Raw genomic sequence first — 27,355 nt, 5'->3', positions numbered from 1 at the left:
AATAATATGAAAAGTTTTGAGGGTTTTTTAAACCACACTTTTATCATTGTTTTCAACAGAAGACTTAATATAATACCAATTACTTTGTCATACCTAGAAATGGAAAGTCTCATTAATTTTTGCATTGACTGTGATAGTTTGTTCAATCAATATATATTAAATATGTAAATAAAGTTTTCAGAGAATGTTCTATTTAAGACTTTGAGTTTAAAACAGGTTGTCCTTTAGACTATTATTGTATTTAAATTTAAGAAGAGTACACTGACATTGCCTTAACAAAAGATTTAACCAAACTGAGTAGACAATGTCACTAAGAACTCAAAAGCAAAATTTCTTCTTGATGATCCATCTGTGAGTAATTGAAAGGTGTCTACTTGAGCAAAGAGGTTCTATGACAGTTAAGACTCTATTAAATTGAAACTTTTGAAAAGGCAGTTAAGTAATTTTATTTCTTAAAGCTGAGGTCTGATTTCTTCTAAAGTTTCTAGTTATATTGTAAGGAAAAAGGTGTTGGATTCTAGGTCCAGAACACTTGATGGCAAGATATTTGAAATGCCACTGGTTGTTCTGTTTGTGTCTGCAGGGTGTAGTAAAAAGACAATTGCACTGTTTAAAAGCAATAGGAATCACAGTTCAGTGGCTCTAAAACTTCAAAGTTGTGTGATGTTTTTGATAAGTGCTGGTAAGTGCTTTCTCCTGCTTCTCGTTTTTCACCCCTTCGCGACATCTGAAGCCTAGAAAGATATAGTACAACCCTCACTCCTCCACATGAGAGACAGAGACCCATGATCCCAGGACCCTGTATGTGAATACCCAATAGAATAGGTCCTTAGTCTGAGCCCTGATCCAGATTAATCCTAGAAATGCTTGTAGCAAATTCCATTTTATAGATGTTTATTGAGCAGCTATTACATGGTAAATATTTGATTAAGTCTTTTAGGAATATATGTGAGCCATAATTTGGGAGTTTATAGTTCCAAAGCCAAGTAAACAAGGCAAAATAAGGTAAGAACCCTAACAGTTTTAAGGAAGCTGCTCAGAGTATGCAAAATATGGAGCTTGTATCTGACTAGAGGAGTGTAGAGAAGAGGAAGAGAAAATAAGGATAGGCTTCATGGAGAAGATGATATTTAAGATCAGCATTGAGGAAATACACAGAATTTTGACAGGCGTATATGGGGAAGGAAGGGAATGCAGATAGGGGAATTATTCAAGTAGCACAGTAATGTGGGCAAATGCACAGAGGGAGGGAACATGAATGGGCCCAGTACACTAGAGAGATGCAGTATATTATGGAGGCTACAAAGCTCTGGCTATAGAGTCAGATAGTCTTGGGTTCAAATTCTAGGTCTGTCTCATACAAGATAAGTGACCTTCAATAATACCTAACTTTGGCTCTCACTTTTCTTATTTGTAAGATGTGGATAATGATAGTAACATAAAGAACTATTGCAATTATTAACTAAGATAATTTATTAAGTATTTAACACATAAGCACTCCTTAAGCAATACCTAGGATTACTTCAGGATTGGCAAAAGAAGGCACACTTGGGTCTCAGAGCCTTTGAAACCTACCATATTTATTCCCATCAGGAATAATTAATCTACAAGAGGGTGGAATTGCAAGAGCTGAAACTCAGAAGTCCTCTTTAAAGTTTCAGATTGACAGTCACCCAGGGGTTCAGTGTAAAACATGAGGCTGAATTTCAAATAGGCAAAACTGCTGTGTTATTGATAACAATGCATGTATCTAAAGAGATTGTCTTTAATAGCCTAGGGTCGATACGTCCTTAATTTCAATGAGAGGTAATACCTCACCTTCAGTCCTTCATCTCTTCAGCAGTGCCAGCAAGGACATTCCTACTGAGAAGCGTTTAGCACAAACTCTAAATGCCGCAACTAGCAGCAGCTTCCTTTCCCAGAGGGCCCCTGCCAAGTGTGCTGTCAGAAATTTATTACTACCACCAGCCATCATCCTCATTAAGTATGATGGGAAAAGTATATTAGTGATTGTTCTTAATGCTGCATTGGAAATCTGTGGATTTGATTAAGTATCATTTTCTTCTTAAGAAATCCTTTGCTTTAGAGCCACCAACTTCTGGGAACTTGTTCCTAAATAAGCCTGATATAAGGTGATGCATTCTCCCTCAGAGAGAGAAAGAGGTAGTTAGAAGCAGTTTGGGAACTTCCCCAAAGGCTTATTTGAGGACTGGTTCAGGCCTTTTTTGCAAAGTGGGATCCTCAAAGAGTTACCTTCAACTCCAGACCCTAGCAAAGACTCCCAGGAGGCAGCAATGAGGGCAAGTGAAGAGCAGGAAGCTCTAAATCTCCCAAGGTACAGTCTAGTTCCAGTTTTAGATTAGACCTGAGAAAGTGAAATTGCATCGCGCAGGCTACTTCACCTTCTAAGTAAGAACAGCTTAATCAGGACATGGCACCTGCCTATTAAGGAAATCTTAGAGAGGGCTTAAGGAAGTCAGATCCCAGGGAGTTAAGAGCAGACAGCTGACAGCTGTCTGTCCTGTGCTCAGGCTCTAATTGATTTTAGGGGAGAATAGTCAGGCTAACAATAGGAGCAGAGCAGTAAGAAACCAGCATTCAACTTACTCTTTTCTTGTGGGTGGACACTCAATTAGAAGGAAATGTAGTTCATTTTAACTTCCTGTGAAAGAAAGAGGAACTGCCAGCTCCCAAACTTCCTAAAAGTGTGTGTGTGCGGCTGGTCACGAGAAAGAGTTAATTCAGATGCCAAGAAGTCAGAGCCAAATCAAGAAGAATGAGAATAAAACCATAATCTAAGTTTTAGCCCAGCAGATCTCCCCAGCTCTCTTCAGAGGACTCTGACGTGCACCCAGCACTTCTGCCTCTCTAGTTTACCTGCTACACCACAGGTGGAATCTTCTTCAGATGTTTTTAGTTTTTGTAGAACTAGCTCCATTACTAAAATGGTTTTCTCCTTCACATAAATGCTCACCTTTCAAATCTCATTACAAGTGAATACATATATTGAACCTTACAACTGAAAATACTTTCTTCCTCTGAGCTCTTTGTAACTTATGTTGATCATCCGCGCAATTCACTGAGTACTTTTTATTGCATTGTATTATGCTTATTTGAATCTATACTCATCTCCTTCCAATAAACTATAAAATCAATTCGTGAAAGCATTAACGTTGATAACTCTATGAGAGACTATGAAAGCCATGGATGCTAGTATGGTTTTATTTTTACCTTTAATGTAAACGCAAGAATTCAAGATAGATCTTTATCCAAAGTATCCAAAATGTGCTCTACAGATCAATTGCATAAGAAGTTACTGAGGAACTTTAAAAATATTCATTCTTAGGCTTCACCACAGGCCTACTGAATCTGATTCTCTGAAGAAGGGGGGCCTAGAAATATGCATTTTAACAAAACATCATCATGTTTGGGGTAATAAGATGAAGAGATAACAAAAGATAAGAGGGAACCTAGAAACATTACTGTTCAAATATTTGTTAGAAGAGAGTGGAACACTTTTCTGAATGTTACACTCTCTTAAAGTATATATTCTCCACTGCATGGCTGCTTCTTTAATAGTGTGAGATAATTACCAGTTTATAGAGGAGAAACTGACTCAATCTCCATGGCCTAACTTTGGCTGAGTTTTTATGAGCAGACCCTTTTGCTCCTCAGATACCAATAGAATTATGACTTTTTGTGATGGGAAATACTTGCACTTTCATAAGGAAGACAGATTTTCATATAAAATAGAAAATAATAAAGACACACACTTGAAGTCAGACAATAATTGTGATGGAACTTAAGACACTAAATTTGTTTGCAAAGCTACTTCTTGTTTTCTTTGCTTAGCCTATTCTTCCATCCTGTCTTTGTTTAGCATGAATCTACTCTTTCTTCCTTTAGCAACTAGCGAGATTACCGGTCTCTTTTGCAATATATCCATTTTAGCAGAATTTGGTGAATAAATACCAAGTTGTTTTATAACTACTAATAGAGAAAATATAATAAAAACAAAATAATTTTCACAAAGAAATAAAATGTTATCTTTCAGGAAGCAATCTGGTGTAGTGAAAGGAGCATGATGCTGAATTCTGAGATGAGGTCAACGCCTACTTGTTTTATTCTCTTTTAGGTTATACATTTCTCCCCTCACTTTTTATTTTATGTCTTCCTAAGATGGAAAAACTAAGACTGGGGTCCCACTGAAACTTATATCTCAATGCTAAGTTCATTTTACTAATTGTGAGAACCTGGCTTTTCATTAGTAGAGCATCACCATTCAGAAACAACAAGCTAATCTTGTGACAGATAGCAAGTCGGTTTGTGACCTCTGAGACCTGCTTTTAAGGTCAAACATCATTACCTTTGTTATTTTTTTCCTGTATAGGCCAAAAGTCATAGACTAAGAATCTGAAAGTTAATGAAGCAGACAGAATAATAATTATCAAGTTCTGTGTTGTTATAATAAATTATTATTTACTTAATACCTGCTGTCCTGGTGCTGGGAACTCAAAATAAATTTAAGCAAGGTTCTGAAATGGATTAATCCAATGTCTCATAAAGAAAATATTCACAGAAACAAAAAAAAAATACATTTCAGTTTGAATGGAGGTTTGTACAAATATTTGTTTTGGTATCCTTATACGACTGCAATTATTTATATCCTGAAAAATCACTATTAATCTTCCTATATTCATATGTCCACATGTAACAAGATATATCTAGACAATGAAATTTTTGTGTGTTATGTGTCTTTTTCTGTCCCTGCAGTTTGTGTTTTTCTTAGAACCTTCCAACCACAAATAAACTCAGGTCTCTGTGGTCAAATAATATATGACAAATGGGGAAGGAGCGTGAAATGGAATGAAAATAGCCTCCCTCTTCAATAAATGGTGTTGGGAGAACTGAACAAGCACCTGCAAAAAAATGAAACTAGAACACAAATTTACACCAAAGCCAGAATAAACTTAAGATGGATGAAAGACTTAAATGTAAGCCATGACACCATAAAAGTCCTAGAGGAAAACATAGGTAGGAAAATTTCAGATATCCCATGTAGCAGTATTTTCACCAATATATCTCCTAAGGCAAGGGAAATAAAGGAAAGAATAAACAAATAGGACTACATCAAACTAAGAAGTTCCTACTCAGCGAAAGAAAACATCAGCAAGATGAAAAGGGAACCAACTGTATGGGAATACATATTTGCCAATGATACCTCAGACATATATTTCCAGATATATTTTGGACTGATCTCCAAATAATATACATAACTTATATAACTCAAAACCAAGAAGACAGACAATCCCATTAAAAAATGGGCAAAAGACCTGAACAGACAATTCTCCAAGGAGGACGTACAGAGGGTCCATAGGCATATGAAAGAATGCTCAACATCACTAGCCATCAGAGAGATGCAAATAAAAACCACAATGAGATACCACCCCACACCTGTCAAAATGGCCATCATCAACAAATCAACAAACAAGTGCTGGCAACTATGGGGAGAAAAGGGAACCCTAGTGTACTGTTGGTGGGAATGCAGACTGGTGCAGCCACTATGAAAAACAGTATGGAATTACCTCAAAAAACTAAAAATGGAACTGCCTTTTGAATCAGTGATTCCATTGCTAGGATTATACCTGAAGAATCCTGAAACACCAATTCAAAAGAACCTATGCACCCCTATATTCATAGCAGTGCTATTTATAATAGCCAAATGCTGGAAACAGCCTATGTGCCCATCAGTGGGTAAGTGGATAAAAAACTGTGGTACCTTTACACAATGGAGTACTATGCAGCAGAAAGAAAGAAGGAACTCCTTCCTTTTGTGACAACATGGATGGAACTAGGGAGAATTAGGCTTAATGAAATGAGTCAGGCAATGAAAGACAAATACCATATGACCTCACCTAATACAGGAAACTAATGAACAAAACAAACAAGCAAAATAGAATCAGAGGCATGTAAACAAGGAACAAACTGATGGTGACCAGGGGGGAAGGGGAAAAGAGGGGAAAGGTCTAGTCAAGGAACATATATAAATGACTCATGGACATGGACAATAGGGTGGGGATTGGCTGTGAGAGAGGAGGGTGTGGGTGGGGTAGGGGAGAGCAATTGGGGCAGGGGATAGGACAACTGTAATAGAAAAACAATTTTGAAAAACCTTCTAGAATTCAAAACTAACATTATTCAGGACCAATTCTATTAAAGATGGCATGGATTGATATTTTGCTTACTCAAAGTGGCCTCTATGTTATAAGAGCATAAACATATTTGCAATATATTCAACATTACATCTCTGATAAAATATTATCATGAATCTCTGTTAAATATTTGGGGAGATATTTATTACAAGATAAACCTGATATAAGAGAAAAATTAAATGGTTATTAGAAAAGTCATTTCAAATATGGAAATGTATTTCATAAAAATTTTAATATATCAATGTACACAAATGATCATATATTTATACCCTTATCTCTTGATTTAGTATCATGATAATTTGGGGGAACCTAGATCTGCTCAGTAATGTTCAATGTTTCTTTCTCTCATAAACCACACCCATATTAAATTGCCTTCAAATTTCTATTTTAGATTCTTTTATTGCAATGAAAACTTTAAGACCTTTTGTGAAATAATCTGAGTGCAGTATTTTTGCATTTGCTTTCATTCTTTTACAGTTGTCTTTCCCACATTCAATAAAATAGTACTTATATCTTTTCTTTAATAACTATTTCCAATGTATTGACTATAGTTCAAATAAAAACTTTTTTAACACATATTTCAACAGTACACAATATTAAATTAACTTAATAACAGTTACTGGTACAACTCTGAGAAACAGATTTGGTAATAAGCACAAGTCATGTCTAAGTAAGCATACAGCATAAATGTGGAGGAAGTAGGTAGCCATACAGTATTAGTCAATGCAGTTCAGCATGCCTTGGCCATCCCTTTTAACAGAGGAATAGAGGGTTAAAAGGCCCATATGAAGGCTGGTTTATAAAACAGACACTTTCAAAATTTGTATATAATTCAAGTCATTATGTTTTTATGCCACCACAGTTCTTTTTTAAGAAATTATAATTCACATAAATTTTATTGCATTGAGCTATATTCCCTATTCATTGTGCCTAAGATTCAAGAAGCCTACACCAGATGCCGTTGTTACTGATTTTTCCTCAGAAAATTTTATAGAAAAAACTTTAAAAGTAGGTAGGTAAGACACAATTTTCTAATTAAATTATGCTTTATGATCTAAAAATATCTTAAAGATGTATATTATTTCAATGGCATCTTTAGTATAATTCATGAGTATGTGCAAGAAATACAATGTGGAAAAAAAGTTAAAATTAATTAAAATAAATGAATATAGCTTGTGTACTTAACTAAATGACAATAAAATTTTAAGCATCTTTTATTATGTTGTTACAGTAGTCCCAACTTTTTACCCTTTGTTCCCCTCTGCCCAGTACCCCTCTTCCCTCCAGCAATGCCACCCCCCTTAATTAGTTCATGTCCATGGGTCAGGCATATAAGTTCTTTGGATTCACCTTTTCCTATATTATTCTTAACCTCACCCTGTCTGTTTTGTACCAAAAAATTGTGCTTCTTAATCCCTGCACCATTTTTCCATTTCTCCCCCTTTCCCCTCCAGTTGATAACCCTCCAAATGATCCCCATATCTATGATTCTGTTCCTATTCTGGTTTGCTTTGTAGGTCCTTGCTTTTTATCACATTGAATACTTCTTGCCAGTCCCTTCTTGCCTGCAAAGTTTCTGTTGAGAAATCAGCTGACAGTCTTATAGGCACCCCTTTCTAGGTAACTCTCTGCTTTCTCTTGATGCTTTTAAGATTCTCTCTTTATCTTCAACCTTTGACATTTTAATTATGATGTGTCTTGATGTGGTCCTCCTTGGGTTTAGCTTGTTTGGGACTCTCTGTGCTTCCTATTTTCTTCACCAAATTTGGCAAGTTTTCCTTCATTATATTTTCACATAAGTTTTCAATTTCTTGCTCTTCCTCTTCTCCTTCTGGCACCCATATGATTCGGATGTTGACATGTTTAAAGTTTTCCCAGAGGTTCCTTAGCCTCTCATTTTCTTCAATTCTTGTTTTCTCATTCTGTACTGGTTGCCTGTTTTTTTTTTCTTCCTTATGTTACAAATCATTGATTTGAACCACTGTTTCCTTCCCTTCACCATCGGATTTGTGTGGATTTTCCTTCATTTCATTTAGTATAGCTTTCACTTCTTCACTTATGCATTTGCCTCACTCAAGCATATCTGTCAAGCCTGTGAGCATCTTTATCACCAGTGTTTTGAACTCTGTATCTGTTAGGTTGGCTGTCTCTTTGTCACTTAGTTCTCCCACTGGAACCTTGACCCGTTCCCTCTTTTGGGCCATATTTCTCTGTCTCCTCACCTTAACAGGCTCCTGTGATTTTTTGCCTCTGTGTCTTAGGTGGAGCTCTCATGCCTGTTATGTTGTAAGGGGCGGAGCCTTAGGTAATTATCAGTATGGAGTGGCCTGTTTCACCACATCATGGCGCTGTATGTAGGGAAGGGGTCTGAGAGGGAACAATACTGCTTGCTCAGCATTTGACCCTTTTCCACCCACTTCTCCCACTTCCCATATGGAACTGGCGCCCCTTTAGCTATTGACCTGGCCATCGTTCCAAGAGTGGGTGGGTCTGCAGATGTTCCAGGACTGTGGGGGCCCTTTAAACAATGGGACTCTGCCTAGAGACCAGCAGTTTCTTCCTCTGCCCCAAACCCCACTGGTTTTCACAGTCACAAGCAATGAGGCTTTATCTTCCCCAGTATTGGGACTGTGAGTTGTTCGGTGTTATCTGGTGCTGGGAGAGCTCCCCAGGTGTCCTTCCATACTATTTAAAACATTTGCCTGCACTTTCCACTACCATTGCCACTGCTGCTGCCACCACCACACCACATCCTTTCTGCCCTGGCTCTGCCGCTTCTATGTGTTTGAATGAGTACTCTTTTTTTGTTGTTGTTTTATTTATTTATTTTTAATTTTATTCTTATTTTTTATTATTGTTTTTCAATTACAGTTGTTCCATTTTTCCCCATTGCTCCCCCCACCCAGCCCACTCCTTCTCCCACAGTCATATTCCCCCATGTTGTCCATATCCATGACTCATTTATACATGTTCTTTGACTAAACCCTTCCCTTACTTATCCCTCCCTCCCAATAACATTTATTCTGTTCTTTGTTCAATTTAGTTTATTTGTTTGTGTTGTTCCTTAGTCTCCTGTATTAGGTGATATCATATGGTATTTTTTTTTCATTGCCTGGCTTATTCCACTAAGCATAATTCTCTCTAGTTCCATCCATGTTGTCACAAATGGCAGGAGTTCCTTCTTTCTTTCTGCTGCATAGTATTCCATTGTGTAAATGTACTACAGTTTTTTAATCCACTCATTTACAGATGGGCATTTAGGCTGTTTCCAGCACTTAGCTATTGTAAACAGCACTGCTATGAATATAGGGGTGCATAAGTTCTTTTGAATTGGTGTTTTAGGATTTTTCAGGTATAATCCTAGCAGTGAAATCGCTGGTTCAAAAGGCAGTTCCATTTTTAGTTTTTTGAGGTAATTCCATACTGTTTCCCATAGTGGCTGCACCAGTCTGCATTCTTACCAACATTGCAGTAGGATTCCCATTTCTGCACATCCTCACCAGCACTTGTTGTTTGTTGATTTGTTGATGATGGCCATTCTGACTGGTGTAAAGTGGTATCTCATTGTGGTTTTTATTTGCATCTCTCTGATGGTTAGTGATGTTGAGCATTCTTTCATGTGTCTATGCACCTTCTGTGTATCCTCCTTGGAGAAATGTTTGTTCAGGTCTTCTGCCCATTTTTTAATTGCATTGTCTGTCTTCTTGGTGTTGAGTCATGTAAGTTCTTTATATATTTTAGAGATCAATCCCTTGTCTGAGGTATCATTGGCAATTATGTTTTCCCATATGGTTGGTTTCCTTTTCATCTTGCTAATGTTTTCTTTTGCTTAGCAGAAACTTTTTAGTTTGATGTAGCCCCATTTGTTTATTTTTTCCTTTATTTCCCTTACCTTAGGAGATATATCGGTGAAAATATTGCTACGTGGGATATCTGAAATTTTCCTGCTTATATTTTTCTCTACGACTTTCGTGGTGTCACGGCTTACATTTAAGTCTTTGCTCCATCTTGAGTTTATTCTGGTGTGTGGTGTAAGTTGGTGGTCTAGTTTCATTTCTTTGCATGTTCCTGTCCAGTTCTCCCAGCACCATTTGTTGAAGAGGCTCTTCTCACTCCATTTTATGCTCCTTCCCTCTTTGTCAAATATTAGTTGACCATATAGTCCTGGTTTATTTCTGGGCTCTCTATTCTGTTCCATTGATCTGCATGTCTGCTCCCATGCCAGTACCAGACTGCCCTGACCACAGTGGCTCTGTAGCACAGCCCAATGTCTGGCACCATGACTCCTCCCGCTGTGCTCCTCCGCCCCAAGACTGCTTTGGCCACTCGCGGTCTTCCTTGGCTCCACACAAACACCTGAAGTATTTGTTAAAATATGGAACGCTTCACAAATTTGTGTGTCATCCTTGCGCAGGGGCCATGCTAATCTTCTCTGTATCATTCCAATTTTAGTATATGTGCTGCCAAAACGAGCACTGAATGAGTATTCTTTATATCTTTGTTTGTTGAACTTACATGCAGCTCAATTTTCTGGAACTTCTGGTTGTCTCTAGTTTTGAGGTAGCTCTATACCTTCTTAGTTTTGGACGGTGACTCAGCATGTCTATCTAGGCCTCCGTATTGGCCGGAAATCTCGACAATAACTATTAATGGCAGTTTTATCTAAGACTGAAATTACTCAAATTTAGCTTGCATAGTTCCTAAAACTGTCTTCCTGGTGTCAGAATTCTCCTAGTTAACTAACTCAAGTGTGGTAACTTTACTGTATGCTCTGTTCTATATATTTACTGCATCTAAAACTGTGCCCAAAATATTGTAGGACCTTAATCTAATAATTTTAAATAAATGAGTTGAATAAGTTAACTATTGACATGGCTTTTTCCCTAGCTTAGAAATCTCCTCCAGGCTCCCAAAGTCTAGTTTTTTAGATTACTGCTTTTCCTTATTACCTAGAAGTCTCACTTTTCCTCCCTAATTCTGGAGATAGTGATTAATCTTTGTCAACTCCTGAAAAATCAGAGTAAAATGACCTTCTATTATCACTTTCAACTCTGTGTCAATACTAAAAATCAAAGGGAGGCTGTCAAACTTACCATCTGTTGTTTTCTCGACCACTGGCCTTGATCAGAAAAATATTATTCTGACAATTTTATTATAGTAATATATTGTTACAGTCCCAAACAAATATATATGATAAGTAAATATAAAGACTGGTTTTGTTCTCTATTCAAATGTGTTTTAAATGTTTAGTTTGTTTGGGACCATGACAACACTATTACCATAATAAAATTGTCAAAATCATATATATATATATATATATATATATATATATATATATATATATATATATATTATATAGGACATTATTTAATGACCAATGTATATAAAAGAGGAAGAGTTGATCATCTAATGTGTCAGGTACTGGGTGACACATGATAAAGATGTTACTGAAATAAGGAACCCAGGTAGGATCAAGCACTTTGTCCAGAGTTTCACATGCATTAGATGGTTGACCTAGGATTCTCTTTTCATGAACCCTCTTTTTGTATTTTCAAGATGTATTAATGAATAGTAAGGGGGAAAAACACCCAAACTGAATGATTAGTTTTCTTCTGATTCTTGAGGTGCCAGTAACAGTGACTCAACTCTGTCATTTTTAGTCTTAATTTACAATTTAAATCTGACCTACAGAATCTTTGGCAGGAACCACTCTACTGAATCAAGATCCACATGAAATTTAGTGTAGCTATTCTAGCTACCAAATAATACTTATCTCTAAAGCAACCCTGAGATATTTAAAGTAGCAAACACTGAAGGACACTTGAAGTGTTGTAAGAAAGTGTGGTTCTTTCAGACTTCCAGTTCAATTTGCTTGTTTAGAGAGGTCTGAATGTGACTTATAGAGAAGGTTAAAAACCTTTCCTGGTGAGTGTTCAATAAATGTTAACTGAACTAAATTGAATTGAGACCCAAGTTCAAAACCAATTTAATACCAAAATAGTGAAGGTTTGGTCAGATCACAAAGTCAGAGCTGATGGGAATGCCTGGGACAGGTATTATGTCATGTGTGGTGGGAAGAAAAGGAAGAGACTGACAGGACACCTCAAATTGCGTTTCAGGTTTTGAAAGAGTGCTATTTACAGCCAAGAAGAGTCATGACACCTTGCTACATTTTACAGAACCTAAAACATTTTGCTATTTCTTGAAATTGTCATGATGTGAAAAATCCTTGTCTCTTCCTTTCCTACTCTCCCAAAGACATCACCCCACATCCTGCCACTCTGAGATGAGAGTCTCTTCTCATATAAAATATAGCAGGTGCAGAGCTATGTCCCAGAATCAGAAAGAAACAAATTTTCAACTACCAAACCAATTACCAATAAGGCATGCTTTCTGAGATCATGGCCAAGGAAGTAAAGGGATTAAGAAATAACTTGGTAGAAAACAGCAAAACCACCTGTGTTACTCTATCCAAGCTGCTATAATGAATTACCATAGTTGGGTGCCTTGTAAACAACATAAGTTATTTCTCACATTTCTAGAGGCTGGGATGGCCAAGATAAAGTCTCTGATAGATTTGGGGTCTGATGAAAACCTGCTTCCTAGATAGCTGTCTTTGCATTGCAACTTGACATGACAGAAAGGACACAGGAATTCTCTTGGACCTCTCTTATTGTTACGGCTACATAGGCGAGATTGAACACTCTGAAGCGGTGTATAAAGTTAAGCAAAGGATTTTTAATATTGGCCAGGAGTTGGGCAGACCCTGAGCAGGTCTCTAACATGCTCCAACCTACAATGGAGTCTAAACACTGGGCTTTTATACTAGTGCAGTCTCTTTGTTTCTTCTTTGGCGGGAAACAGCCTTAGGAAGAGGGGGCTGGGCAGGACTGCAGGAATGTCTTGGCAGTAACAGGAACAGAAATTCACAAGGCTAAAGGTTATCTTCGACGGCAGCATAGCTCTTCAGCCAGGGACGAACTCCCTGTGAGGCAATTTATTTTCAAAGGGCTAGACATTCTGCAAAGCACAACCTTCACAAATGTTATAAACCAGACACAAGCAAGCAAATGGGAGGTGATAGAGGCTGAAGTCCTTTTAGCTTGTAAATCACTAATTGCTATAACACTTCTTCTTACATTCCTTTTTCCAAGGCCTTTTAGCAAGTCCTTGCTACTTCTTACAAAGAACATTTAAAGCCCTTACATACTTACATATTGAAACTTTTTCCAGGGAATATTTGGTGCCCCTACATAATCCCCCCTCTAGTCCCTGGACTAAACCTATTAGGGACGTCTAGGGACTATAAGTAGGGTTTTTAAACCCTGGTTTTCAGGAGGGGCTTAGTAGCAAGGATAAGGAGTTGGGTATTTATAATGCTAGCTTTCAGGAGCTGCAAGGAAGAAATTAAGTTTTCAGAAACAAATGATAATGAGTATACAACATTCCAAAACTAAAAGGGACACAGCAAAAGCAGTTTTGAGAGGAAAGTCCATAGCAAAACAGGCCTACCCAAAGAGGATAGAAGAACTTCACACAAAAATTTAACCCCACAGCTACAAAAACTAGAAAAACAATAATAAACAAAGCCCAGAGCAAGCAGAAGGAAGGAAATTATTAAGGTTAGAGCAGAATTAAATGACACTGAGACTAAACAAACAACTTAAAAGATTAACAAAAGCAGGGGCTGGTTCTAGGCTTATAAAGAAAAAAAGAATCCAAATAAACAAAATTAGAAACAAAAGAGGAGATATTATGACCGATAACACAGAAATACAAAAAATTGTAAGAAATTACTATAAACAACTATATGGCAAGAAACTTGACAACCTAGATGAAATGGACAAATTTCTAGAAACATATAATTTTCCAAAACAGAATTAAGAAGTAGAAAGTCTTAACAGACCAATAACAAAGAAGGAAATTGAAACAGTAATCAAAAATTTCCTGGCACACAAAAGCCCTGGACCGGATGGCTTTACAGGCGAATTTTACAAAATATTTAGGGAAGAACTAACTTCTACCCTTCCCAAACCACTCCAAAAATTTAAGAAAAGGGAAAAATTCCAAACTCCCTCCATGAAGCCAGCACTACCCCAATCCCAAAACCAGGTCAAGACACAACAAAGAAAGAAAACTACAGGCCAATATCGCTAATGAACATAGATGCTAAAATTCTTAACAAAATATTGGCAAACAGGATCCAGCAACACATTAAAAAGATTATACACTACGATCAAGTGGGACTCACCCCAGGGACACAAAGATGGTTCAATATTCGCAAATTAACAAATATAATACATCACCCAAACAAAATGAATGACGAAAATTACATGATCATATCAATAGATGCAGAAAAAGCACCCGATAAAGTACAACACCCATTTATGATGAAAACCCCCAGCAAAATGGGAATAGAGGGAGCATACCTTAACATAATTAAGGCTATATATGAGAAACCTGAAGCCAACATTTTACTCAATGGACAAAAACTGAAAACATTCCTTCTGAGATTAGGAACAAGATAAGGATGTCTACTTTTTTCCTTTTTTTTTTAAAACAGTGTTGGAAGTTCTAACTACAGCAATTAGACAGGAAGAAATTAAAGACATTCAAATGGTAAGGAAGACAAAACTGTTACCACTTGCAGAAGACACGATAGTATACATAGAAAACCTTACAGACTTTACGAAAAAACTACTTGACCTAGTAAATGAATTTGACAAAACAGCAGGGCGCAAAGTTAATATTCAGAAATTAAAAGCGTTTCTATATACCAACAAAACATTAGAGATAGAAACCAGAAAAAAATTCCATTTACTATAGCAACAAGAAAAACAACAGTATTCAAGGATAAACTTAACCAAAGAGGCAAAAGACCTGCACTCGGAAAGCTACACAACCCTGAAGAAAGAAATTAAGAAAGACACAAATAAATGGAAGCATACACCACATCCACGGATGGGAAGAATTAACATTTCCAAAATGTCCACATTATTTAAAGCAATTTATAGATTCAATGCAATTTCTATTAAAATACCAGCAACATATCTTACAAACCTAAAGCAAACACTTACAATTTAATTTAGCAGACATTTGTTAAGCACTTGCTATGTGCCATGCATTGTAGATTCAATGATTAATAAGAAGAGCAAATGGAATGTTAGCAAGATGATGGAAAACAAATTTCCAGACCCTTATGGAAACATTAAATTAACAACTAGGAACTGACTAAAATAAGTTTTTACAGCTTTGAAAACTAGTCAAAGATTAATAGCAATTAAGGAAATGACCAACAAAGAAAGCACTACATTCAAAATGATAGAAAATTTTATGGCACTGTACTTATTTTTGCCTTACCCTTTTTTTTTCAATGTAGTGCAGTATACTTGGGAGGAATTAGCCTAATTCCCAGTTTTTTTCTTTTTTTATAAGGAATGTCTGAAGCCCCTGTATAATTCCCCTCCTTAGACTTAAGACCTTTTATTTTATAAGAGGACAATGGGCGAAGGTCTCGTGCTCTTCTAGCTGCTTCAAGCTGAACATGGTCGTCGTCCTACCTACCCTTGGGTCTAGGAATTTCTAATAAGAGTGGGGGTGGAGGGGAGTGCGGCCCTCCCTTATGGGGAAGGATTTTGCAGAGTCCAGGTCAGTTGGCTGTCCCCGGGCAGCGGCATTCTTGGTTTCCAAGGGCTGGCACTGTTGGACAAATTGACATCCTTGTCATATTCTGGAGGCAACAGATTTGGCAACAGGGTTAAAAGGCATAATTTAACCCACAACCACTAGATGACAAAAGACAGAGATTAATTTTTCAATGTCCCACATTAGGAAAAGAAATGGCTTCTTTGGAGGAAGGTGTGCAGGGCATGTCACACCTGTCCAAAATTCTTTTGCTCACTATACTTAGCTAGGGCTGAGGGAAATATTTTAGGTTTTTCCCCCTCTCAGACCTTTAGGCCCTTTTTGTCCAAGTCATTAGGATAGAAAAGAGAAATAAGTTTTTAAAGTGAAGCTCACAGACTACCCCATACTTTACCAACCCAACCACTTAGTTCAGCCAAACCGTCGAGTCTTAGGAGGAGGCACTGCAGATGGGCTTCTTAAGTGAGGCCTATAAGTACAATTACTCAGGTAATGAGATCATAAGCTTATGCCCTATGAAAACAGAAAGAACACACATGTTAATTCACACAACACAATTCACAAACCAGTCTCCAAATCGGAGAGACTGTCTTATTGGGAAGACATCCAGTTGCAAGGCACTTGACATTCTTCTTACCTGTAAATTAAGCATCCTTGATAATGTCACAGACCTGGTTTAACTTTTAAGTGAAGACAAACTTTATAGACAGTTAGCTGCACTGAGCATTGCGATTTTCCTTGAGTCACAATTTTTCTCCTTAAGATTACCCTCCTTGTTATTAAAGGAACTGCATTAAATACAGTTTTAATTTAGCCTGTTCATTTGCATAAACACAACAAGAGCAGTGATTGACCACATATGATTTTTAAGTCTACTTTGCTGGAACTTATACAAGGAACCTTCATGCTGACTATTAGTCTGCCCACTAGGGCACAGAAGCTGAGCCACACACCTGCCATTCAGCCTTGCCTGTAAACACCTGCTTTTCCCAAGTCCTTTGGATTTTTCATTGTGCCTTGAGGTTCCTTCTAGCCATTTTTCAGGAAAGCAACCTTCGTTCCTTCCCTGGAAAGACTGCCATGAACCGCACAACCAACCAAGGTGTCAGGCCTTTTTTTCTCATGGGCTTTTCTTAGCTTCAAAAGTTAAATCCAGTTCCTTAGGGCTTCCTGGTAACAACCAGAGCCTAAGCATGCCTCTTTCAGGCATATTATTCCAGTCAATGTTTTGGTTAACAATACCTTTATTAACAACTGGTCTTTTTAGTTTTATGCAAAGAAACTTAATGTCATTACTTACTTCTTTAAGTTGCCAAATTCTGGAGGGATCAGGTAGGGAGAAAAATACACAGCGTGAAGGAAAATCCTTGTTCTTCTAATATTTACTAAAACTGCATTTCCATGCCTTATACTTTCTTTTGTTCACTTTCCTACATGTGAAGTTTTCTTTTTTTTCTTTTTAACTCTCTCTGGGGAACCTTAATTTTCCTTTCAGATTATATGGCTAATACCAATACAGAGAATTCTAGACCTTTTCTAGGTCCCCAATGGCTAATGCCAATTCCAACACAGGGAATTCCAAATGACCTTTCATAGGTCCCAAGGCTAAATGCCAATACAGAGGTACAGTAACCATACAATTAGACCACAAGTAGTTGAGGTTTCCTTTCCCCAGGTTTAAAAACTTTCACAACCTTTTTATACATTTTTATGACTTTCCACAGACCTTCTGCAACATTCACAAACTTTCCATATATTTACCCATTCAGATTTAACCATAATCCATTTCCAATTCTTGTTCTTTTTCACACTGTAAAGGACTTTACTCAAACTCAGTATTTAGCAGCTAAAATTTCCCTAGATTTGTAGATATTCTGCAGTTTTCTGAAGCTTCCTGCTTCTTCTTCTTCTTCTTTTCTAACATACACTTTTGAGCTTTCCTGAGAAGTTTTTCAATTGTTTTATTTGGCCTATTACTATTCTATTTAGGATTTTATTGGGAACCTTTTGTTTGGCCAGGACAATTCCCTGACCAGGAGGATCCTTGCATTTTTTTTATATTCTTATAGCAGCCCACCTGATTATTCCTCTTTCTTTCCTATTGAAGAGGATGTCTAGAATGGACATTAGTTTTATTCATGTGTAACAACACTTTTCCTTAAGATACAGGCACATTCCCCCTGCTGAAGCAGTGAGGAGACTGAAGGCCCTTTAGTTACAGCTTTAGAGGTGTTGCTGATTGGCACCCAAGCAGCTTGCACCAGTTTGAAGAAGAGCGGCCTGAGTTTTAAAACTGTCACTTTTTTTTTTTCCTCCATGTTGGAGAGACAGACATTCTGCTCTTTCTGTAACCTGTAGCAAGGGGATTATAGACTGCCGCTTTGCTAGCAAATTTAACATTGCCCCTCCTTGCAGTTCTAGCAGGGAGTATTCAGATGCAAACTGAATTGCTAGAAGTTACCTGGGGTGGAAAGAAATGCTGCAAGCAATTTCTCTGGGGAAATTTTTTAGGAGCCTGATTCCTTTGGCCAGGGCTCCAAGGCAGCAGGAGACAGCACAGAGGGTCCTAGGCTTTTTTCTGTGACACTGTCCATATTGATAGCCTTGGTTTTCCTGTTCCCCACCCCCCTCTCCCACGCCTGCAGCTGTTTGAGAGATAGCAATTTGATCTGGGAACCAGGGGCCTTCCCAGATTACAGAATATGTGAAACTAACCCACGTTTGTTTGGCCTTCACTAGCCATCTGCAAGATAATACCTTTTTTTTTTTTTTTTTTTCTTAAAAAAAACACTTTTCCCTTAGAAGTGCAGAGCAGGAGCTACTCTTTCAAGGCACAGCTCCCTCCTGCCTTGCTACTTCCCCCAATAACCCTCTCCTTTCTGCTTGTTGCATTTTTGCTTCCCGAGAGACACCATTTTACACTTATAATATTTAGATTTAAAGTACTCCCAAGGGGGGTGGGGCTATCCGACCCCAAAAGCAGGCCACTCTGACCTACAGAATGTTTCCAGGGTGCCAGAGTTTATGAAGGGATTTTATCCCCAGAACTTGGGGAAATTCTGGAGCACACAGTCAAGAACTGAGGGTGCAGGCTTAGACTGGCGTCCCCTTATGTTGGCTAAGGTGACTGCTACAAACATGCACTTAATTTGGATTACAATTAGGAGCTGGAACACAAGGCACAGGAGCAATTCCCCCCTCACGGCGCAGACAAACACGGGCTGGGAGCTCCCAAAGGAAGCCAAACAAATGCCCGCTTGACCTCTCCTCCTGCGAGGCTAGAGCCCACTCAGACTCCATAGACCGAAGTTTGTGGAGGCACACAAAAAGGAGGAAATAACTTTTTTTACTTTAACCTTAACATTCACTCACACATTCACTCAGAGGTTAAACAATCCCACCCAAACCCCGCCTAGGCTTCTGAGATTAGACGAACAGCGTCGGCTACAGGCAGCAGAACCCCAAAACCAAAAGAGCTCTATACAATCCAAATGAAGCTAGCCAAGCCGGCTTCAACAAATTCCCTGTTCGGGAATATGTACCTCTGCGTCCAGAGGACAAAAGAGACCAAGTCTCAGTGGCAGTGGCCCAAGTCCGCTGCCCAAATGGGTTGCCACTCACCTGTCGCCGAGGCTGTCCTCTGTCCTTTGCTTACTCTAGACTGGGCCGTCAGGGCTTCTAGCAGCTCCCGAGTGTCTCCTGAAGGTGCAGGGAATTGCTCCCAATCAGAGCTTGCAGCCGCTGTCCTGCCACACGTCAGCTAGACACACGGGACCGCACGAAGCCCCGGGGGCTCACCGAAGGCGGCACCGCTTTACAGAGGCATCTCGCTGGGGCCTCCAAAATGTTACGGCTACATAGGCGAGATTGAACACTCTGAAGCGGTGTATAAAGTTAAGCAAAGGATTTTTAATATTGGCCAGGAGTTGGGCAGACCCTGAGCAGGTCTCTAACATGCTCCAACCTACAATGGAGTCTAAACACTGGGCTTTTATACTAGTGCAGTCTCTTTGTTTCTTCTTTGGCGGGAAACAGCCTTAGGAAGAGGGGGCTGGGCAGGACTGCAGGAATGTCTTGGCAGTAACAGGAACAGAAATTCACAAGGCTAAAGGTTATCTTCGACGGCAGCATAGCTCTTCAGCCAGGGACGAACTCCCTGTGAGGCAATTTATTTTCAAAGGGCTAGACATTCTGCAAAGCACAACCTTCACAAATGTTATAAACCAGACACAAGCAAGCAAATGGGAGGTGATAGAGGCTGAAGTCCTTTTAGCTTGTAAATCACTAATTGCTATAACACTTCTTCTTACATTCCTTTTTCCAAGGCCTTTTAGCAAGTCCTTGCTACTTCTTACAAAGAACATTTAAAGCCCTTACATACTTACATATTGAAACTTTTTCCAGGGAATATTTGGTGCCCCTACATTATAAGGGTACTAATCACATTAATTAGGGCAGATTCATAACCTAATCCCCTCCTGAATATTCCACCTCTAAATTTCATCACCTTGGTGGTTAGGATTCAGCATATAAATGAGACTCGGGGATATACAAACACTCAGACCTCAGCACCACCCATACCCAATGGACTTGCATTATTCTGGGACCTGCAGCATGTTAAGTACAACACATACACTGTTCACTGCTTCCTCAAGGACCATAAAGGCCAGAGTACAGTTTGCCATTGTCTGTGGTTCTTTCCACTTGACTTTCTCAAGAGGCTCTATATAGCCAATATCATGTTCTCATAAAGTAGAGAAATCATCTCTCAGTGCCTCTCATGCTTCCAATTCATTCATCATCCTTGAATCAAGACTTTTTCTTTCATCTGAAATGGATCATCATACAAAATTGCCTGTGTTGAATAAACTTTATACTTTCTCTGTTCCCTTCCTCTTTCTTATTTTCTTTTTCCATTTTTTAAAATAAGATATAGCCAGAGATTTATCAATTGTGCCAAAATGGTTATGTGTTAGAAGACTACTATAGGGTTCTTTTTTATTTTATTTATTTATTTTTAATCTTATTTTCATTTTTAATTTATTTTTAAGTATATTTTATTGACTATGTTGTTGTGATAGTTCCAATTTTTTTCTCTTTTCTCCTTTCTCCCAGTACCGTCCTTGCCTCCAGCAATCCCACACTCCCAGTTCATGTCCATGGGTCATGCATATAAGTTCTTTGACGTCACCCTTTCCTATATTATTCTTAACTTCCCACTGTCTATTTTGTACCAACCAATTATGTCTCTTAATCCTTGCACCATATCCCCATTTCTCCCCCTCCCCCCTCCCTGCGGATAACACTCCAAATGATCCCCATACCTATAATTCTGTTCCTATTCTGGTTTGCTTAGTTGGATTTTGTTTTTATTTTTTAGATTCAGGTGTTGATAGTTGTGAGTTTGTTGTCATTTTAATGTTCATAGTTTTGATCTTTTTCTTAAGTAAGTCCCTTTGACATTTCATATAATAATGGCTTGGTGATGATGAATTCCTTTAGCTTTACCTTGTCTGGGAAGCACTTTATCTGCCCTTCCATTCCAACTGATAGCTTTGCTGGATAGAGTAATCCTGGTTGCAGGTTGCCTTTCATCATTTTGAATACTTCTTGCCAGTCCCTTCCTGCCTGCAAAGTGTCCTCTGAGAAATCAGCTAATAGTCCTATAGGCACCTCCCTGTAGGCAACTCTCAGCATCTCTCTCTTGCTGCCCCCAGGACTCTGTCTTTATTTTTCACCTTTGGCATCTCAGCCATGATGCGTCCTGGTGTGGTTCCCTCTAGATCCAGCTCACCCAGGACCCTCCAGCTTCCTGGACCTGTATGTCCATCTCCTTCGCAAAATTTGGGAAGTTTTCCTCATTTTTTTCAATTCTTGCTTCCTCCTTCTGCACTGGTTGACATTTTTTTATTATTCCTTTTGTTCCAAGTCATTGATTTGAACTTCGGTTTCCTTCCCTTCACCATTGGTTTTGTGTGGATTTTCCTTCATTTCACTTAACATAGCCTTCACTTCTTCTCTTACACATTTGCCGTACTCAGGCATATCTGTCAAGCCTGTGAGCATCTTTATCTCCAGAGTTTTGAATTCTGCATCTCTTAGGTTGTCTGTCTCCTCATCTGTTAGGTTGGCTATCTCCTCATTGCTTAGTTCTCCCACTGGAACCTTGATCTGTTCTTCTTTTTGGGCCATACTTCTCTGTTTCCTCATTCTGACTGGTTCCTATGTTCGTTTGCCTCCGCGTCCCAGATGGAGCTGTTGTTCCTGTTACATTGCGAGGGGTAAAGCCTTAGTGATTCATCAGTACAGGGCAACCTGTTTCACCACGTCGTGGTGCTGTATGTGGGGGAGGGGTCTGAGAGGGAACAATGCCACCTGTCCAGCACTCGCCCCTTTTCCAGGCACCTCTCACACTTCCACATTGGACTGGCACCCCTCTAACTGCTGCTCTGGCCATCATTCCCAGAATGGGTGAGTATACTGATATTCTAGGACTGTAGGGTCCCTTTAAACAAGTGGACTCTGCTGAGAGACCAGCAGTTTCTGCCTTCACCCCAACCTCCACTGGTCTGTATAGTCAGAAGCAATGAGGCTTGATTTTCCCCGATGCTGGGACTATGAGCTGCGAGCTCCGGTGAGGAGCTGGCAAAGCTCCCCAGGTGTCCCTCCGGATTTTTTAAAATGTGGGCTGTGCTTTCCACCAGCCTGCCACTGCTGCTGCTGCTGCCACCACCACACCATGTCCTCTCCACCCCTCCTACCTGTCTGGATGAGCATTTCTTCTTTATATCTTTGTTTGCTGGACTTTCATGCAGTTTGATTTTCTGGAACTTCTGGTTGTCTCTAGTTTTGAGGTAGTTGTGTTCCTTCTTAGTTGTGGAGGGAGATTCAGCATGTCTGTCTACACCTCCATCTTGGCTGGAAGTCTCAGGATTCTTTTTTTTTTTTAATATTTTACTTATTTATTTTTAGAGAGAGGGGAAGGGAAGAAGAAAGATAGAGAGAGAAACATCAATGTGTGGTTGCCTCTCACATGCCCCCAACCAGGGACCTGGCCCACAACCCAGGCATGTGCCCTGACTGGGGATCGAACTGGTGACCCTTTGGTTTGCACTCTGGAACTCAGTCCACTGAGCCACACCAGCCAGGGCTATAGGGATTCATATTAATTAAACCAAAAGTAAATCCATGTCAGAGACTACAATAAAGACCACATAAAAAATTATGCTTCCATATTTTTTTATCAAATTACTCGTTCCATTTTATTTTTCAAGATTACATTTAATGTTCCAGAAACTATAATTTTTTTTTATTTTCCCATTGGTGAATTTTCTGTATTTGGTCTTACCCATGTCCCACCTTTATTTCCAAATAAATGATTCGGTGCTCAGTTCTTGAAATTTTTTTCTTAAAGCTTGACCAGTTTTCTGATTCTGTTGATTGCATGTATATAATGTATTCAAAACCCTTCCCAAAATGCAGCTAAATCAAGGAAGGGAAGGCATATAACAGCCTCCAGTTGGAATCAAAGATATCACCGAGTCTGTAATATTTATTTTTAGGAAATGGTGTAGAAGCCCATACAAGCCAATTAATTTGCCCCAGGCTTCAGAGCTTGTCAGTGACACACCCAGGATCATTACCTACACAAGTCCTCCATATAAGGAGGGAGACCCACATGTAAGTAATTTGTGAAGAAAGGAAAATAAACAGTCTGACTTAATGGCAAAACACATAATCTGTCTACTTAAACCATTAGTTCATCAAGTACTACTATCTTGCATAATACAGCATCCAATTTCTCATGGCCCAGTTCAAGTAAAATAAAGTATACTTGTATTTTACATAGGACTTTTATTTTGTTCAATAATACTTTAAAAACACAGTAGAAACTATTTTTAAGGAAATTACTTTGGTGTACTATGTTAGAATGAATACATTTAAGCTTTTAAATGCCACAGTTATATCCAAAAGGCATTGATAGAATTATGTTTTCCATTATAAAAACTTCCCTTAAACATAGCTAGTTCCTCAAGCCACTGCTCCAATTTTCTCCTTTCCTCTCAGTGCCTGCATTGTGAAAAGAATGAATCACTTATATTGCCTTTTCTTCTTTGGTGATATTAATCCTACTTGCTGACTTCTGTCCCAAACACTCTACTATTTTCTTTCCCAGAAAGTTACCAACACCCTCATTAAATGGTCCTGCAACTTTTGGTACCATTGACTCTCCTCTCCTAGTCCCATAACATGTTACCAAGGTTCTTCTAATTCTTTAAATGGCTGCTCATTTCCCTGTCACCTGAATATAGAGATGCTCCTCATTTTTCTATAATTGATCTCCTTTCTCCACACACTCATCCAGGGCTGCTTTTATGTCTATATAGATCAGAAGTTAAAAGCAGACTATTCTGAGCTATAGACCTGAATGCCCTTGCATGCTGATCATTTTATTTGGATGTCTTATAAAAAACTCAATTTCAACATGGCCAATAAACCTTCCTTTTCATGGCAACTGGTTTATCTCAATGTTAATAATTCTTTCCCTATTCGTCTAGCATTATCTTGATTTGTTATACTTTGTTCTTTAGATTTAGTCACTCACAAAGCTTGATTATATTTTCTCTGTAACATCTTTCAACCCAACCATCCTTTTCATGTGGTAACTATCATTACCACTTACCTGAACAAGAGCTGGAGTGTTCCAATTGGTCTTTCACACCATCAATCTCTTGAACTCCAAACCATTCAAAATTACTACTTGCAGAGTTAAAGTTTCAAATGCTCTGCTGCTCTGCTGCTGTCAGTGCATTATGAACAACCTCAGTGCTTTCCTGTTGCCATCCTAGTAGAGTCCAAATTCAGCTAGGTATGCACAGCTGTGACAGAGCCTCCCCCTATTAGTTGAGACATAGTACATCCCTTTTTGTGATCCTGTGTCCCAGCCCTCCTTGACAGCTAGCTCTCATTTTGCTCACTATATCTTACTCAGTTTTGTTTCTTATTCTTTTTTCTTTTTGGTCTTTATTTCCTTGAATCATTATCAATGGAAGTAATGCTCAAGGTCTAGTTCACTTTCACCTCCTTCTTTTAAAAACCACATCATCTCTATCTCTACCACATGCCTGCTGTTCAGCCTCAAAAGTTAGTTATCTCTTCATTTGAATATAATTATATCTCTTAAATTTAATGTGTTCCTTGGCTGTTACTCTCTTATTTATCCAGTGACTGGTATATCATAGTAATCAGAAAACATTTTAATTGGATGAATATTTCTCTAATAAATAAAGTCATGAGATTGATATGATTTTTATAAATGACTAATAGATTAGTAAAGAGTAAGAATTGATAAAAACAGAGAGGACCTAGAGATGATCTAAAGAACTATATCACGTGTTATAATGTTTTCCAAATTGATCACTTTGATTTTCTAATATTTCAGTTGTGCTATATGTCATACTATATATGCAGGACAAGTCCTAGGTAATTATTTTTTAGGTTTTACTTTTAGCAATAAACTGTCTCCTTTCTCTATCCATAACTGACTATTTAGTAATTCTGGAATCTACTCTGATATCTTGTCACACATCTGAGCCTTTGCACACATTTTTCTCATTGCCTGCACGCTCTTACCCACAAAAAAGTTTTCTTATAAAAAATGTATCCATTCAGGCCCAGCTTAAATTACAATTTCTCTATGAAAATTTCCCCTGTCAGTCAATTAGCATTACATAGAAGTTAAGAGTGCAGTAATTATGGTCAGAAGGCCCAAGCTCAAATTCTGTTTCATTTCCTTGGTGATTTAAGGCAATACACAGTTTCATATCTACTATATGAAAATACTCATAGTATCTTCCTTGTAAGTTGTCAGTTGTAAAATAACATCATAAATGTTATTAATGCTGTTTTATTATTGTCTTATACCTTAATGTTACCAATGCATTTTCTTTGTATCCCTATCACATTACATTAATTTTCACATTCTTTCATATGTTGTTTTTCTATAATTTAAGTTCATGTGTGTCTCAACCACTATATTGTAAACTCTTCAAAGCCACCACCTGGTCCATTTTGCACTATCATGTTGCCCATCTCAGTGCTAAGTATATACTACTTGCTGTGTCTTAGGACTTGAGCTCATAAATTTTGGAGACAGATAAAACTGGGTTAGAATCTACACTATGCTCCTTACTAGCACTCTCTTTTGGGGCAAATTACTCAACATTTTTGAGACTCAGTTTCTCCTTTAATAAACTTGGAATAATAATAGTTTGTTTCCACCTAATGAGATTGCTATTAAGTAAGGTAATGATGACTAATACAGGAATGTGTAGGATGAGCTAAGTGCTGAAAAGAATAACTATGTTATCTATTCAATAAGTATTTTTGAAATCAATTCAAGTATTTGCATGGGAGATCTTTTCTACAATTTTAAAGGTGGGTCATGACAAGAAGAGAGGAGAAACATGGGAGTAGGGAGTATACTCTCAACAGGGCCTTCTCTAGTCTCAAAGCTCGTTTGTACCTGCAGTCTGACCCTGTGCCTCAGAGCATAAGAATCACTTTGATCTAATCCCCTGACACTTGATTTTATTCTTCTCTTTGTAAAACAATCTCATTAGCGAAATCATGCTGCTGAGAAAGCAGGTCACACAGCTGGGGGCAGGCAAAGAAAGTCTTGCCTGGCTTAGTCATGACCTCCATGAAAAGTGATGTGTAAGTGAGGGGCCATGGGATTCACAGTGTGGCATGGCCAAGATTTTCACCAGAGGCTGCTGGGAGTTGGGTAGAAGGAAGAGTAATGATGGGCTTGAGTGAACTGCTGCTGTGGGTGTTAGCATCTATTCTTCCCTCCTGGTTAGTAATGAGGTCTCTCCCAATCTGGTGGAAAGTCTGTAATGGAAGGAGGAAGTGTGGGTGCTGCCAAGGGTGATATCAGCAGGGATATATTTAGAATAAACACCCAATTGGGTGGCTTCTCATCTGCAGTCAACATTGACCTCACCACACTTTCTTGAAAATCAGAAGAGTTCATTAAAGCACCGAGGACTCATTTCAAATTTAAGACTATTTCTCTTCAACCAACTTAAATATTTTGCATCTCATTGTCTTCATAAAATGCAATAGCAAAAAAAAAATAAAATAAAATGCATACAGAATATGTTAACAAGATCTTCAGGGTCACATCTTCATCCCATGTATTCAGACATGGAGGGCCATATGACTTCTCCAAAAAAAGTCAGAAAAATCCCTGTGATATCAGAATGTATAGGAGCAGAAGATTCCAAACACAGAAGTCATAGTTTATCTCCTCTTACCTCTCAAATTAGAAAATGAAAAGGTTAGCACCTAGACCGCGAATGAAATATTTTGCTGTACTTTAAAGCTATCCAATCCAAAAGATTCACAAAGGATCTTTGGGTTGTGGACAATTCAGTGATACTAAGTTAAGAAATAAAGATATTAAGTGCTATTAATTCAAGTGGGTTTTCTTTCTT

The 27,355-nt window shown here is 38.3% G+C and overlaps 1 protein-coding gene and 1 non-coding gene across 4 annotated transcripts in view; one reads left to right on the top strand and one right to left on the bottom strand.

Annotated features, from left to right (window-relative positions):
• The window catches only part of LSAMP (limbic system associated membrane protein), a 679,473-nt gene that overhangs the window by 519,770 nt on the left and 132,348 nt on the right, over positions 1-27,355 (top strand). The window lies entirely within an intron of this gene.
• LOC150021577 (U6 spliceosomal RNA) lies at positions 10,582-10,688 on the bottom strand. The gene has a single exon (XR_016513913.1). It is a non-coding gene; the product is annotated as a U6 spliceosomal RNA (small nuclear RNA).

Source organism: Furipterus horrens, unplaced genomic scaffold (assembly GCF_987537825.1).
Source record: "Furipterus horrens unplaced genomic scaffold, mFurHor1.1.pri manual_scaffold_1, whole genome shotgun sequence".
Classification (NCBI taxonomy): Eukaryota; Metazoa; Chordata; class Mammalia; order Chiroptera; family Furipteridae; genus Furipterus; species Furipterus horrens.
This window is presented reverse-complemented; position numbering and strand designations above follow the sequence as displayed.